The sequence below is a fragment of the Callospermophilus lateralis genome, unplaced genomic scaffold, assembly GCF_048772815.1.
Source record: "Callospermophilus lateralis isolate mCalLat2 unplaced genomic scaffold, mCalLat2.hap1 Scaffold_3172, whole genome shotgun sequence".
Taxonomy (NCBI): domain Eukaryota; kingdom Metazoa; phylum Chordata; class Mammalia; order Rodentia; family Sciuridae; genus Callospermophilus; species Callospermophilus lateralis.
The window spans coordinates 85,001-100,000 of NW_027513772.1; positions in this window are offsets into that span (position 1 = coordinate 85,001).

Below are 15,000 nucleotides of genomic sequence, written 5' to 3' on the forward strand. Positions count from 1 at the left end.
CATTCATTCATTCATTCATCCATTCATCCATTCATCCATTCATCCATTTCTTTATTTATTTATATATCTATCCCTCTCTCCTCTCTCCTCTCAGCTCTCTCTTCCTCTTTTCCCTGGCCCCCTCATCCTATCACTCCTTTCTTCCTCCTTCCCGCTCCACCCCGCGAGGTCGACCAGTTGTCCATTCGAGGACTGCTTTCTTTTTTTTTTTTCTTTTAATGCCGTATGTACGGAGGTCGACCAGTTGTCCTGACATAAGTGGGCGGGGACGGGGCGGAGGCGGGGATGGGGGTTGGGGCCGAAGTCGAAATGAGTATGCCTTTATACACACCCTTTTTTTTCCCTTCCTTCTTTCTTTCCTCCTCCTCCTCCTCCTCCTCCTCCTCCTCCCCCCCCCACCCTAACCTCCCCTCCCCCTCCCCCTCCCCCTCCCCCTCCCCCTCCTCTTCCTCCCCGTCCAAGTTAATTTGTCCTTGGATTCTTTTTATTTTTTAATTTTTTTTTTAATGTTTATTTTTTAGTTATCGGCGGACACAACATCTTTGTTTGTATGTGGGCCACACGCATGCCAGGCGAGCGCGCTAGCTACCGCTTGAGCCACATCCCCAGCCCCTGGATTCTTTTCAGCTATAAGTGTCGGTAGGATGACTCCACAAATACTCCTTATTTCACGTGGGGACATTCTTTCCTAATCGGTAGTTCAGTTTTAATTGCATGCATCAAATCATTCCTTGTGTGGGTCTGGGCTTTTTCTTCTCTTGGTGCTCAGTACCTGGAGAGGAATGTCAAAGCCCGGGGGTGGGGGGTGGGGGGTGTGCTCTTTGGTGTTTGTGCATTTCTCTCCTTCCTTGCTTGCACACCAACTCAACTCTCGCTCGCTCCCTCTCTCCTTCCCTCCTTCCTTTCTTTCACTTTTGCTTCACTGTTTCTTTCCTGGTGGTGCTGGTGCTGGTGGTGCTTCCTTTCGATTACTTTTCTTTATTTTTTTTCTTGATTTTTTTTTTTTTTTTAACATTTGCTGCCCCTCCCCCGGTGTGTGTCTCTCTCTCTCTCTCTCTCTCTCTCTCTCTCTCTCTCTCTCTCTCTCTCTCTCTGAGATTCAGAGGCCACCTTGCACTTCTTCCTGGCCGCCCCTCCCCCGGTGTCTCTCTCTCTCTCTCTCTCTCTCTCTCTCTCTCTCTCTCTCTCTCTCTGAGATTCAGAGGCCACCTTGCACTTCTTCCTGGCCGCCCCTCCCCCGGTGCCTCTCTCTCTCTCTCTCTCTCTCTCTCTCTCTCTCTCTCTCTCTCTGAGATTCAGAGGCCACCTTGCACTTCTTCCTGGCCGCAGTTGTAATTCGGCTTTTTACTTTTGATAAGAGTCACTTCTGACATCCTCTGCTCTCCAAAGTCTACGTGACTTCATGACTATGCTGGGCGTGGACTCCAGGACAGATAAGTCTGCCTAAAACAGGGAAGAAAGGTGATATGATTTCCCCTGGATTGAATCCAGAAGTGCCTAACTACCACCACGGAGTTTTTGTGTGTTTTTTTTTTTTTTTTTTTCGTTTTTTTTTTTTTTTGGTTTTTTTTTTTTTGAGATGGAGTGTCCCTGGATTGCTCATGTTGGCTAACATCAAAGGAGACAACATCCTATCTCAGTCTGTGATAACACCTGCGGTGGTGTTATCACATGGGGTGTGTGTGGGGGGGTGTCCTTCCCCTTCCCCTTCCCCTTCCCTCTCTCCTTTCTCTATTTGCTGGTTAAAGCTCAAGGTCTCTGGAGGTTGCCTGATTACTCCCAGGACCTCACCTTCTCTTGTGAGTAGCTGAGGTGGTGGTTGCTGAACACTGTCCCACCATTCTGATCTTTCACTACTCTTACTGTTCTCTTCCAGGACTTTTGCATCGAGTTCCTTCTTCCAAGGATGGTGGAATGATGACAAAGATGATGGTATTGGAGATTTGGAACACTTTTTTTTTTTTTTTTTGGTGGTTGTTTTTCCTCCCGGATGGCTGTCAAACCTGCAGCAGCACACACATCGGTCCATCTCGAAGTGGAGAATCTCTAAAGGATCTTCAAGGAAAGCGTGGACAAGGAGGATTCAGTCCCCGGGAGACTCTTGACACGAGATGGGAAATCCCCCCCCCCCCATTTCTTCTGGAAAATACCTAATACCAATAAAGACAGGACAAAATGCAGCACAGGCTGGCTGGCTGGCTGGCTGGCTGGCTGGCTGGCTGGCTGGCTGGCTGGCTGAGGTTTATGTAGCGCCGAGTAGGTCTACAGGTAAAATTGGATCCCAGAGCAACTGTGCAGTTACTCAGGGTCCTTGCCTTCCCCAACTGTCCCCTATCGGACCGAAGCTGCTCCCTCCCCTAAGGCCTTTCTCAGTCGGCTAATCCACCACACTTAGGAGTGGTGAAGGTGGGACACACGTTTTAGGTTTGCTTGGCTTCTTCAGTCGGATCTCATCTCGCCACCGGGTCAGAAACACAAGCATATACACGTGGATGCGCATAGCGACGGGTTTCCACCCTGTGGAACTTGGGAGTTCACAGTGAGTGCTCTGCGGTCTGAGAAAAGCAGCCTCGTTAGTTGCAGTCACTGAACGCTAGGTGGCGCAAAGCTACCGTCATTTTGGAAGGCCTGCCTGAGTTCCATTTCCAGTTTAGATATAATCTATCTACATGTATAGACATAGATACATAGATAGATAGATAGATAGACAGACAGACTGACAGACTTAGATATCTATATCTATATCCATATACAGATCACTACGCTGCAAGCAGCTGCGTCATATCTTCCTCTCTTCCCTCAGCCTACTGAGTCCCTGGAAAGACAGATGGGCACGGGCCTCAGTGCAGTTGTACTCCCGCTTCTTCTCCCCCCCCCCCCTACAGTAAAGTCCTGGAAGCACTGGGGGGTGGGGAGGACATACCGCTTTCACCCCTGGTATCTGATCACGTTCCTTAGCCTTTAACATGCCCCACCTAGGAGATAGCTTCTGTGCCTCTGCCCGACCCTTGGAATTTCAACTATAATCCCCACTTCCCCCATCCCACTCACTCCAATTCCCCAGTAGTAGTCCCTCCCAAGGCTGTCACCACCAGAGGTCCATAGTAAACACCTCCCCCCCCCCCCCCCCCCCGCCCCTGAGAGTTATGAGGGAGGGCCTGGATGAGGTTAAGAGAGAAACGAACAAAAATAAAACAGTGATGTTTCCCGTGTGTGTGTGTGTGTGTGTGTGTGTGTGTGTGTGTGTCTGTCTGTCTGTCTGTCTGTCTAGTGTGTACCTGTCTGAGCCCAAAACCCAAACAGGATGGATTTGGGCCTGGGGGAAGGAGAGGGAGGCCCTTCCTGGGTTTACTTTCTGGGGAAGGGAAGAGACAAAGGAAAAAAAGGTGAGGGTGTTGCCCAGCAATCAAGACCCTTTGTGGACCAATGCCCAAGGCCCTGGGTTTCTTCCCCAGCCTAGCATCACAAAAGAAACAAAAGTAGTGAACAAAGACAGACTCAAACAACCAAAACAGGCAATAAAATCTCATCTCAAAGACTCTGTGCTGGGCTGGGATGGGCTGGGATGCGCTGGGGTCCTTTATATCTCAGCGTTAGAGTGGTCGCCTAGCATATTCGAGGCCCTGGGTTAGATCCTCAGCTCCAGATAAAAAGAAATTAATAACATAAAGGCATTGTTTAAATACATACATACATACATACATACATACATACATACATACATACATAAATAGGTAAATAAATAAAATCCAGACACTAGAAGAGACCTTGCTCACACAGACAGAGGTGGTGGTGGTGGGGGGAAGATCAAGATGGAAATCACTCTACCCTTGGCATCCAATAGACAAATATGGCTCCCCATACTCATGTCAGGGTTTCCTTGGTGGGGATGGAACCAGAAACCAGCCCCTCACACAGGGGCTGGTTTCTGCCTGGAGCCTGGAACTGGGGACTGAACACAGACACAGTTTACCACTGAGCTAAACCAACATCCCCTTTTTATACAGATATTTTTATATATTTTTGGTAAATCCATTGATTTATGAGTTGAACCCAGAAGCACTCACTTGACCACTGACTGAGCCACATCCCCATATTCAATTTGTCTATCTATCTATCTATCTATCTATCTATCTATCTATCTATCATCTATCTATTCATTTGTTTTCTGGCTTGCTTGCTTGTTCTAGTTAAAGCTTGGTCCCGGGGTTTCAAAAACTGACTTCCAGACCACTCACGTTATAAAGGAATCAAGCCTTTATTAAAGCACAACTAGTGGCGACTGAGCAGAAGAACATAAAGCTGTTCCCCTGGCCAGCCCCAAACAATTGCAAGGGTGCCCCTTATAAGCCTCAAACCTGCAAAAGGGACGTTTTGGGGGGAGGGGGCGTCTAGCTAATGCAAGCAAGCCATGTTACAGAAGCGGGAGAGTGAAGTCAGGCGGAGGGACGCTCAGCCAATCACAATCAGCCTAGCCACTCCAGTGACAGAAGCTTAGCCCCCCCCCCCCCCCCCCCCGCTCCCCCTTTTATGGGCTAGTTACAGAAACAATGTCCCATTAGGTAGTTCCTTACTCTTAAAGGTTTCTATAGCACAAGGAAAAGAACATCTTGCGTCAGTCATGACCCTTCTACTTGGCCTGGTTGTTTTACAGAATGGGGACATAAAACAAAACGGAGTCCCATTTGCTTTTACTATCACAACTTTTCTTTGGGAGACAGGGGTCTCCTCGCGAGGTTACTTTCGCTATGAGTTTACGATCCTTCTCTCAACCTCCTCCTGATCCTCTTGGGGGTGGGCGGGGGAGGATCGACATGAACCCCCAACCCATACCTTTAATTTTTTGAGCTGTAGATGGATGGACACACTATCTTTACCTTATTTACTTGTTTGTCCCTTTGTTTTGGGTTCTGTGGTGCTCAGGATGGAATCCAGCGCCCCACACGTCCCAGGCAAGTGCTCTACTACCGAGCTAAAACCCTAGCCCAAGCTTTGCATTCTAGAATGAATACATTTCCTTCTATGCTGAAGGAACACAGACACATTTATTGCATAACAAGCCCAGAGATCTTCACATCACACTTGCCTAGAAGTCCTACATACATTCATTGACCTTTGACTTTGGAAGCCAAGTTCAGAATCTACCAGCTCTGGCCAGACTCTGGCCAGATAACTGCCACGATGTGGTGTTTTGCTCACCAACAGTTGGACCTAGGAGAACAGCTTGGACTCAAGTGGACAAATACTCTTATGCATTCAGGAAACAGTGCCACTCACCTGGTACAGGAGTGTTCTTTCAACAAATGATCCCCAAACCCTTACTTTTTCGATTAAAACTAACAGATGTGAAAACTGGTCATTAATGGCACAGATCTTTTTATTTATTTATTTATTATTTTTTAGAGAGAGTGTGAGAGTGAGAGACAGGGAGAGAGAATTTTTTTAATATTTATTTATTTAGTTAGTTAGTTAGTTAGTTAGTTTTCCGCGGATATAACATCTTGATTTGTTTGCGGTGCTGAGGATCGAACCCTGGCCGCACGCATGCCAGGCGAGCATGCTACCACTTGAGCCACATCCCCAGCCCCAAGCACAGATCTTTCTCTTTTCGTTTTCTTTTCTTTCTTTCTTTCTTTCTTTCTTTCTTTCTTTCTTTTTTTTTTTTTTTTTTTTTTTTTTTTTTTTTTCTAAATCTGAATGTTACACCGAATGCATGTGTTAGAACTTCCACATGTGTCACTGACTATGGGATAAGTTTAGAGCTTCGATAAAATACACGTTCTAATAAAAAGGGTGACCTCTCATGTAGGAAACCTATATGTCTTTAAGTGTACCGACTTTTTAATAATAAAAAAATCTCTCAGACACAGCACAGCATAGTACTCTAGTCCCCAGATGTGCACACATCTCCAGTGACAGAGATGTGGGGTGATTCAGGAGAATCACAAGACTAAGCCCAGCCTCAGCAACTTATGGAGCCCTGGGGTAACTCGACAGAGAGAGAGAGGGGGGGGGGGAGAGACAGAGAGAGAGAGAGAGAGACAGAGAGAGACAGAGAAGGGGGGATAGGTGTTGGGGGGGGGTGTTGCTCAGAGGCAAAGCATCTCAGAAGGAAGAGGGGGAATTTATTATAATAAGAAAACATAAGAACTGAACCTTTACAGCAACAAAACTCTGATGACTCTGCTGACACTCTGTTGTTCTAACCCATCGGAGGCCTAGCAAGGTTATCAAACAGAAAAGTGATTTTCTGGATGAAAATTCTAAATATTTGTTAGCCAATGGGCAGATAACCCACCCTGAAAGTCAATATGGCTTCACCTATGATTAGGGAGGGGGAGGGTAGGGAAAAGAGAAAGGAAAAAGGATATGGGTTTTAACATGAGCCTCAGTGGCTGAGCAGTGAGACTTATACTCAAAGCCTATAAAGTGGACCCCTGTTACATTTTCTGACACCCACCACCACCTCACCCCCCCCACCCCCCCACCCCGCTTTAATTGATTTGACAGTTGGGAGAAAAATTAAAAAAAAAAAAAAAAAAGACAAAAAAGGACAACAACAGCAACAGACAGAAACAACAACCACCCTTACCGAATTTCTGAATTTACATGAGTGAATGACTCTTCTTGATTCTCAGTAACATAGTTTATACTTTTCATGGTTTTTGATTTGTTTGTATGTAATTAAAAAAAAAAAAAATCAGAAGAAATTATTGGTATGCATGGTGGTGGTGGTGGCGGTGGTGGCAAAAAGTAACCTGGAACCTGCTTTACTTAGGCTACTGGTTTGATAAAGTCTTCCTTGCATGGATGTGTTGTTGTAGGGACAAATGAGGCAAGGCACCGACCGAACAGAGCAGGAAAACGGTTTTATTTGGCTGCAGCCAGGTTCAGAGAAGATGGCTTTTGCTGTAAGGAATTAATCCCCTGAACCCAAAGTTCAGGTAGTTTCAGAGTTTTATACCCAGCATGTAAGGGGAGGGGCTCAGAAATTCATGGTCTGCAGAAGTTCACATAAAAGCAGCTTTTTCTCTCACTGTTCTGGGCATGTTAACCCTTGGAGGACAACACCTGAGAAGGGGAGAGCTTCTTCTCCCCTGTCTACTCTCCCCCTGCCAGCTGTTACCATGGAGTCCAGTTGGTACCCTCTCGTATCTTAAACATGTAGACATCTCTGTGAAGCCCAGCTCAAGGCCAGAGGCCTTGTTTGCACATTTCTTCAAAGTACTGTTCTGGACATGTTTGTGAAAAACTAGTAACGGGGTGTCCAGCACCTGGAGTGCTGGTATCTTCTCGGCCAGTGGCCAAGTAAACAGGGCGACACGAAAATAGGAAGTTTATCCACCTTGAATTCTTTTGCACAGAGAGACTCTTTTGCTGACAGACCTAAAACCAGTCTGGGTGAAGATTTCAGAAGAGGCCCAGTTAAGACTTTTCAGTGGAGAAAGGGGGTGCCACTTCAGATGATGAAGTTTTACCTAACAATAGTTTGGTTTCCAAAGGCTTTTTTTTTTTTTTTTTTTTTTTTTTTTTTTTTTTTTTTTTTTTGGTAATCCAATCCCCTGCTTTTCCCTTAGAGCTCTTCTCTTTTCTCTTAGAAAACTCTACTCTTACTCAGAGGTCCAAATCTCCATTCCAATGACACAGGGGGAAAAAAAAAAAAAAAAATTCTCTCAAGCACCTGGACCCCTCCTGCCCCAAACACAGGAGTTCTGGGTGATCAATGAATTTAAAAGGCAGGAAGAATGGATCATTAACAGAAATGAACATAACCACAGTTACTACTTTCTAAGAGCTGGAAAGAATTACCCAGGGCAGAGCTTCCAACTGAAACACTGTAATTATTAGACAACAAACAGACAGACAGACAGACAGACAGACAGACAGACAGACAGTCAGACAGACAAAAACCCTGAAGTACAAGAGACTCTCCCCTTCTCTCTCTATAACACACACACACACACACACACACACACACACACACACACACACACCCCTCTCTTTCTCTACACCAAACTCTTTTTAATCGCTTGATTTTCAGTTTCTCACTTAGTGGAGCACCCCTTTTCTTTAGGATCAATCTCCTCCTGGGTTTCTTTTTATACCAAAGGGGGGCAAGTTACACATAATCCAGGAGAAGAAGGCCAAAGCAATCAGGTTATTAAGGAACATCAGGAGAGAGAAATTAAATGCTGGTAGACACATTGAACAAGTGCTCTGAAACAAATGATATTCAAATTAACCTCTTAGTGTAGTTTTAAACCAATCGGTCAGCATAAATGCAGAGTTAGAGAGACAAACTGACCCTTAAAACAGGTTGGGAATTGTGAACAGCCTGGAGAGGCCACATTTTTCTTCCTTCAGGGGCAGTGGGAGAGACTTTGCCCTGCCTGTTGTTATGTAAATCAGAACTGAGACCTGCCCCAAGCAAGCCCGGTTTAGTGTAAGAATCTTACTTCCCCGCCCTGATAACTGGCACCCCAGCCTGGCAGGAAACAAATTTTCCCTTGCAGACAAAGCGGTAGGAACCCAAAGTGGCGGGAACCACCCTTCCCCGCTCCCCTCCCCCCTCCCCCTCCCCCCCCCCCAAAAAAACCCAAAAAAACCCCACAATGTCACCGAGAAGGCGTAGTACAAGTACCTGCTTTATCTAGGCTACTGGTTTGATAAAGTTGGCACTTTGTTGGGGGTATTTGGGTATTTCAATCTCACCTTGACCCCTGACCCGCCCCTCTCAAGAGTTTGTGACAGATGGATGCGGCTATTTCTCCCTGAGATTTGTGAATGTACAGGTTTATACTTTCTTTGGGTTTCATCCCGTTCTTGAAATGAATCCTGGCAGTGGCCGACATGCTACGACCTCCAGCTTACTTTTGTGTTGTTCAGAGAAGAGTTGTGGTGTGATTTCATCTTTTAGACTTTGTCGAGATTTGGTTTATGTTCCATTCTATGGTCAACTTTGGTAAACATTCCGTATTCACTTGAAAAGAATGTCTGCTGTGTAGTGGTGGCCTTGCAGTGTTCTGAACGTGCCCATTAGGTGTGGGTTGTTCCTGATGTAGTTCTGCTGTCCTTTGTTCCTGATTATTTATTTATGGCCTAAGTCGTCCTCAGCTGCTAAGGGACGAGTGTTCTCATCTCCTTGCCATAATAGATTTATCCATCTTTTCCTTTAATTCTCTGTGGTTTTCATGCAGGTATTTATTTATTTATTTATTTATTTATTTATTTAGTTAGTTAGTTAGTTAGTTAGTTAGTTATAGCTGTTGATGGACACAATGTCTTTATTTTTGTTTATTTATTTTTATGTGGTGCTGAGGATTGAACCCAGGGCCTCACGAATGCAAGGCAAGCACTCTACCACTGAGCTACAATTCCAACCCTCATGTAGGTATTTTGAGGTTATTGAATGACTTGCACACTACCTTAAGATTGTTTAATGCTTCCTCAAAGATCTGAGTGTTTATCAATGTGCTATGTTCCTCCTACGCCTGGCAGTGATTGTCTTGTGTGTACCTTGAAGTCATACTAAAAATAAAATAAATAAGTGACTGGGTACAGTGGCCTATGCCTGTCATCCCAGACAGGCTTCTCTCTCTCTCTCTCTCTCTCTCTCTCTCACACACACACACACACACACACACACACACACACACACACACAGCTGAGACAGGAGGATCCAGAGTTTAAAGCCACCCTCAGCAAAAGTGAGACACTAAGCAACTCAGTGAGACCCTGTCTCTAAGTAATATACTAGATAGGTAGGGCTAGGGGATGTGGCTCAGTAGTCAGTGAGTGCCCCTGAGTTCAATCCCTCCTTACAGGCCTCCTCCAATAAATAAACAAACAGATAAAAAAATACATACGTTTATTTTGTTTATTTAGGTGATGATGATGATGATGATTTCAATGTGGTGCCCGGGATTGGACCCTGTGCCTCATGCGTACTTGGTAAGTGCTGTACCACTGAGCCACAACACCAGACTGACAACACCATGAAGTGCTCTTGCAACTTTTCTCCAGCTTCATTTATCTCAGAGCATGTGGTGTTTCAGTCTAGGGCAACAGACCATGCTTTTTAGCCAAGGCAGCCTCTCTTAGAGCCCTGTTACAGCTTCTTATTACCAAGTGTCTAAATGTAAAATTTGGCTCTGTGATATTGATAGATCAATAAAAATAAAGATACAAAAAAAAAAAAAAAAAAGATAAAACGGTCAAACAGACAAAATACAACTTCACAAGGAAGAATCCTTGTGATGATTTGTTCGATGATTTGTTCCTTTTTGTATGGCGTGCTAAGGCTCAAACTCTGTGCCAGGCCGGCCCTCTGCTACTGACCCAAAGACACAGACAGACCCTAGACAAGAAAGGATTCTCAGAGGCTGGTCATCTTCCAATTTTTTTTTTTTTTTTTTTTTTGTACAGAAAAAGGAGGAAACACAAAGCCCAAAGACAAGCAGATCAAATTCCCAAGCAACCGATTTCAAACTGATTTTGACATGTTTCTGTCAATTCCTACATTGTCTGGATGGATCGAACCTTGGCCTAGCAGCTAGTCTGCCTGTCTAATTGTGGCTTCACCGTGGTGGTTTCGGTTTTGAAGTCCCACACCGTCCGTGTCCCCCGCCGGATTCTCTGGGGGTGCTGGGCAGACTGCCGGCGCCTCCCGCTGCTGCGGGGCACCCTGGCGGGGTGGGGGTGGGGCGGCTGGTGGGACGTGTCCAGGTGACTTTCTACGACCCCTGCGAAGCGGATCCCGCTGACACCGACCCTTCCGCCTGATTTTGTTGACGGTTTTCGAGCTCCCCCTGGTGGCCGCTTTTATAGGAGTGTCATAATCCACTTCTGAGAAGTATCTGTTCAGGTCCTTGGCCCATCGATTGATTGCATTATTTGTTTGATTCTTTTTTTTTTTTTTTTTTGCCCCCCCCCCCCCCCCCGTTGTCGTTGTTGTTTCGCTCTGGGGCAAGGGCCCACGCTTTTTAGCCAAGGCAGCCGCTCTTAGCGCCCTGTTACAGCTTCTTATTACCATGTGCCTAAACGTAAAATTTGGCTCTGTGACCCGGTGGAAAATGACTTTCGGTTCAAGAAAATGCTCATTTCTTACTCAGGTAAATAAATAGGTAAATAAAAACACAAATTCAAATAAGAATTAATGGGCTGGAGATGTGCCTCAAGTGGTAATGCGCTCCCGCGGCATGCGCGGGGCGCTGGGTTCGATCCTCAGCACCACGTAAAATAAAATAAAGATGTTGTGCCCACCGCATACTGAAAAATAAACATTAAAAAATATTCTCTCTCTCTCTCTCTCTCTCTCTCTCTCTCTTCTCTCTCTCTCCACCCCCCTCTTCCCTCTCTCTCTCTCTCCCCCCCCCTCCTCCTCTCTGCCTTTACAAAAGAAAAATAAGTAAAAGTTAAAAAGGGGGCTGGTAGCGCAGTTGCAGTTGCCCGGGTTTGGTCCTCAGCACACATACAAACAAAGATGTTGTTAAAAAAAAAAAAAAAAAAGTAAATATTGAAATTCTCTCTCACTCTCTCTTAAAAAAAAAAAAAAAAAAAAAAAAAAAAGATAACGTGGCCAGGCAGAGAAAATAGAACTCCCCAAGGAAGAATCCTTTTTCCTATTATGATCAGTATTCTTTTTTTTTTTTTTTTTCTTTTTTAGAGTAGTTGTAGGTGGACAGCACGCCTTCTTTCGACTTTGTTCCTTTTTGTAGGCCGCGCTAAGGCTCAAACCCAGTGCCTCCTATGTGCTAGGCCGGCCCTCTGGCACTGAACCACAGACACAGAGGAGGAAGGTTTCTCAGAGGCTGTTCATCTTCCCATTTTTTTTTTTTTTTTGGTACAGAAACAGGCGGAAACACCGAGCCCAAAGACCAGCAGATCAAATTCCCCAGCCACCGATTTCGACGGGTTTTTACATGTTTCTGTCAATTCCTCCATTCTCTGGATGGATCGGACCGTGGCCTAGCAGCTAGTCTGCCTGTCTAATAGTGGCTCCACCGTGGTGGTTTCGGTTTTGAAGTCCCACACCGCCCGTGTCCCCCGCCGGATTCTCTAGGGGTGCTGGGCCGATCTGCCTGCGTCTCGTGCCCGCCGCTGTGGGGGGGGGGCCCTGGCGGGGCGACCCGGCTGGTGGGACGTGTCCGGGGGGTGACTTTCTACGACCCCTGCGGAGCGGATCCCGCTGACGCCGACCGAGGTTCCGCGTCCCTTCCTCCTGATTTGGTTGACGGTTGTCGAGCTCCCCCTGGTGGCCGCTTTTATAGGAGCGTCGGATCATCGGAAGTCTCCAAGGCGTGATATTCGGCGGCGGTGGCCGAGACAGAGTTCCAGGAGCTGGGCGGCGCCAGCGGAACTGTCTCGGTCACGCTGGGCTGGGCCGTTGTGGCCCGTTGGCGGGATATTGGACCTGCAGGCTTACTGTGTGTGTGTGTCGGTTGTCTTCTCTCCCTGCACGGTCCGGGCCGCGGGCGCCTCGGGTGGCAGTCTGAGCGGTTCCTTCGCCGCCACGGGCTTCGCTTTGCCCGGTCTGGGTCGGTCGCCGGGACTTCTGTCTTATTTTTCTCCCGCTTCCTCTCCCTCTCTCTCGCGGGTTTTGGCCGCGGGGCTGCGGGGCTTCACCGGGCGGGCCAGGCGGGTGTGCTCGCCCGGCCTTGCCGCATTGCCTCTTCGGGGGCCCGCTGCCCGGGGCTTGTCCTGTTGGCTACGCCCGGCGTCCTTCGGACGTGTTCCCCGTCCGCCCCACCCCACCCCCCCGGTCCTGCTCGCTGGGGATGGCGGTCCCCGTCTCTTGTCTTTGCCTTCGTCAACGAGGGTCGACCAGTTGTCCCTAGGGGCTCTGGATCTCGGTGATGGGCTCGATTTCGCGGTCCGCTGACCGTGACTGTGTTCAGGGAAGGCGGCAGTGGTGAGTGAACTGTTCCCCGTTGCCCCGGTCGCGATTGTTTTGGCCCGAGTTGGCCGTTTTCTGCCATCGGGTAGGTGCTGACACGTTGTCCTCTGGCGGCACACGCCAGAGCGAGGGAGCTTGGGCCTCCGGGTGCGTGCGGGGCTCTGGGCTGATGGGGTGGCCCGGACCCGTTCCCTCTTGAGCTGCTTGCCTGGGCCTGCGTGCGACGGCTCTTTGGCGCACCTGGAGCGCCCTCGCGGTGGTGCCGCCTCTGGCCGGCCGGCCTTCTGGCGCCGGAGGGCGGCGGGGGTAGGTGGCGGGTGGTCCTTTACCGCCCGTGCGCTCCTCGCTGCGGGCACCGAGGGTGGCGTGGCGACGCTTGCTTCCATGGCTCCGAGCCGCGTGTCAGGCGTTCCCCGTTCCGTGTCGTCGGCCGCTCTCCCTGGGGTGTGGGGCCGGCGAGGCCGTAGCAGGCTCCTCTTAGAAGCGGTCCTCGCCGGGTCTCCCCCTGCTCCCTGGGCCTCTCCCGCCCACTCTGCTGATCGATGTGGTGACTTTGCGCTCTCCTGGGCTGGACCAAAGCCGCGCCAGGCGAGGGACGGACATTCATGGCGAATGGGCCGACTCTTCTCGTCCTGCCCGCGGGCCCCTCGCCTTGCCTCCCCGCCCGTTCGCGGTGCGGGGAAGGGCGGGGGTGCGGAATCCGGCCTCGACCTCGCTCCTGGGGTCCTCTGACGTAGCGGGTGCTTCTCGCTCGCCGCCCCCTCTGGGCGGCCAAGGGCCGTGTGTGTGGCCCTCCCCGACGCGGGGAGGGCTGCCACCGTGCTGCCTCGGCGCGACGGTGCGCCTCTGCTTCGGTGCTCCTGGGGCGCTCCGGGTTGTTTCCTGAGGTGCCTGAGGCTGAGCCGGTGTGTGCTGCTCCCGATCCCAGTGCCGCTGCCGCGGCCGGCCGCCGCCTCGCTGTCGGTCTCGCCCCGTCCGTGGGGGTTTCCGAGGCGAGTGCCTGAAGGGAAGAGCGGTGTTGCTTCTTTCGGGGGATCGAGGCGGTAAGCTCGGCAGCGTTGCCCGTTCCCTCTCCGGGGGAGGGTGTCACGTTGTCGTCCCCAGCGCCGAGTGGCGTGGGGAGTGTTAGGCGAGCGGGCGCCCGGGCGCTCTTCCCTCTCTCCGGTGGGAGGAAGGAGACGTTGCCCGGGCGTGTGAGCGATGGTGGCGGGACGCCGAGCTGGGGCCGGTCGGGCCCCCGAGGCGATGGGGCTTTGGGTGTCCCCGGCCGCGAACGCTCAAGAAGCCTTGTGCTTGCCTGTACCGCAGATCCCCCCCTCGTTGTCTCGGCGGCCGGTTGGCAGAGGGGCTGGGTTGGGTGCGGCCCACCCTCAGTGAGGAAGTTTCTCTAGCGATCCGTGAAGGGCGTGCCTTGTGTGGGGGTACCGGATTCCCCCGTTGGCCGCCCCCTGCCTTTTGCGCTACGCTACCGTCGGTGGTGTGTGTAGGCGAGAGTCCCCCCTCCCCGCCGTCTGGGAGTGCAGGGGTCCGCCGGCCCCCCGCGGGTGGGGGCCGAGCGCCTGCTCTTTGTGCCTACCGCGGCCCACGCCTCCCCCCTTCGAGTCGGGGGAGGGTTCCCGCTGGGCCTTGGCCGGGCCTTCTGGCGCGCGTGGGGCCACTGTGTGGGCCGCTGGTGCCGCGTGTATGCGCGGTGGCGGTGGGGCGCTGTTCGCGCGGCCGGGGGTTGAGGGGCCGCGTCCCTCTTTCCCCCGCGCCCGCTGCGAGTGTCCCTCTGCCCGCTCCCGGTCCCGAGCCGGCGGGCGACCTGCGTGCGTGTGCGCTGGCCCGGGGCGCGGCCGCCGCGGCCCCCCTGGGAGCGTTCCGCGGGCGGTGTGGTGAGCGAGTGGACCCTGGAGCTGGAGAGGCCCAGGTCGTGGGACTCGTCTGGCCCGAGGTTGTGGCGTTGCATGCTGGCGTTTGGAGGCCAGGCGCGCGTCTCGTCGCGTGGAGGGCCACCCTGTGGTGGCGGGGCGGCGGGTCTCGTGGGAGGTTCCGGGGGTGGGGCCGGAGGCCGGGTTGGCGTCGCAGGCGGTGCGGGACCGCCCTCGCGTGTGGCGGTGGGATCC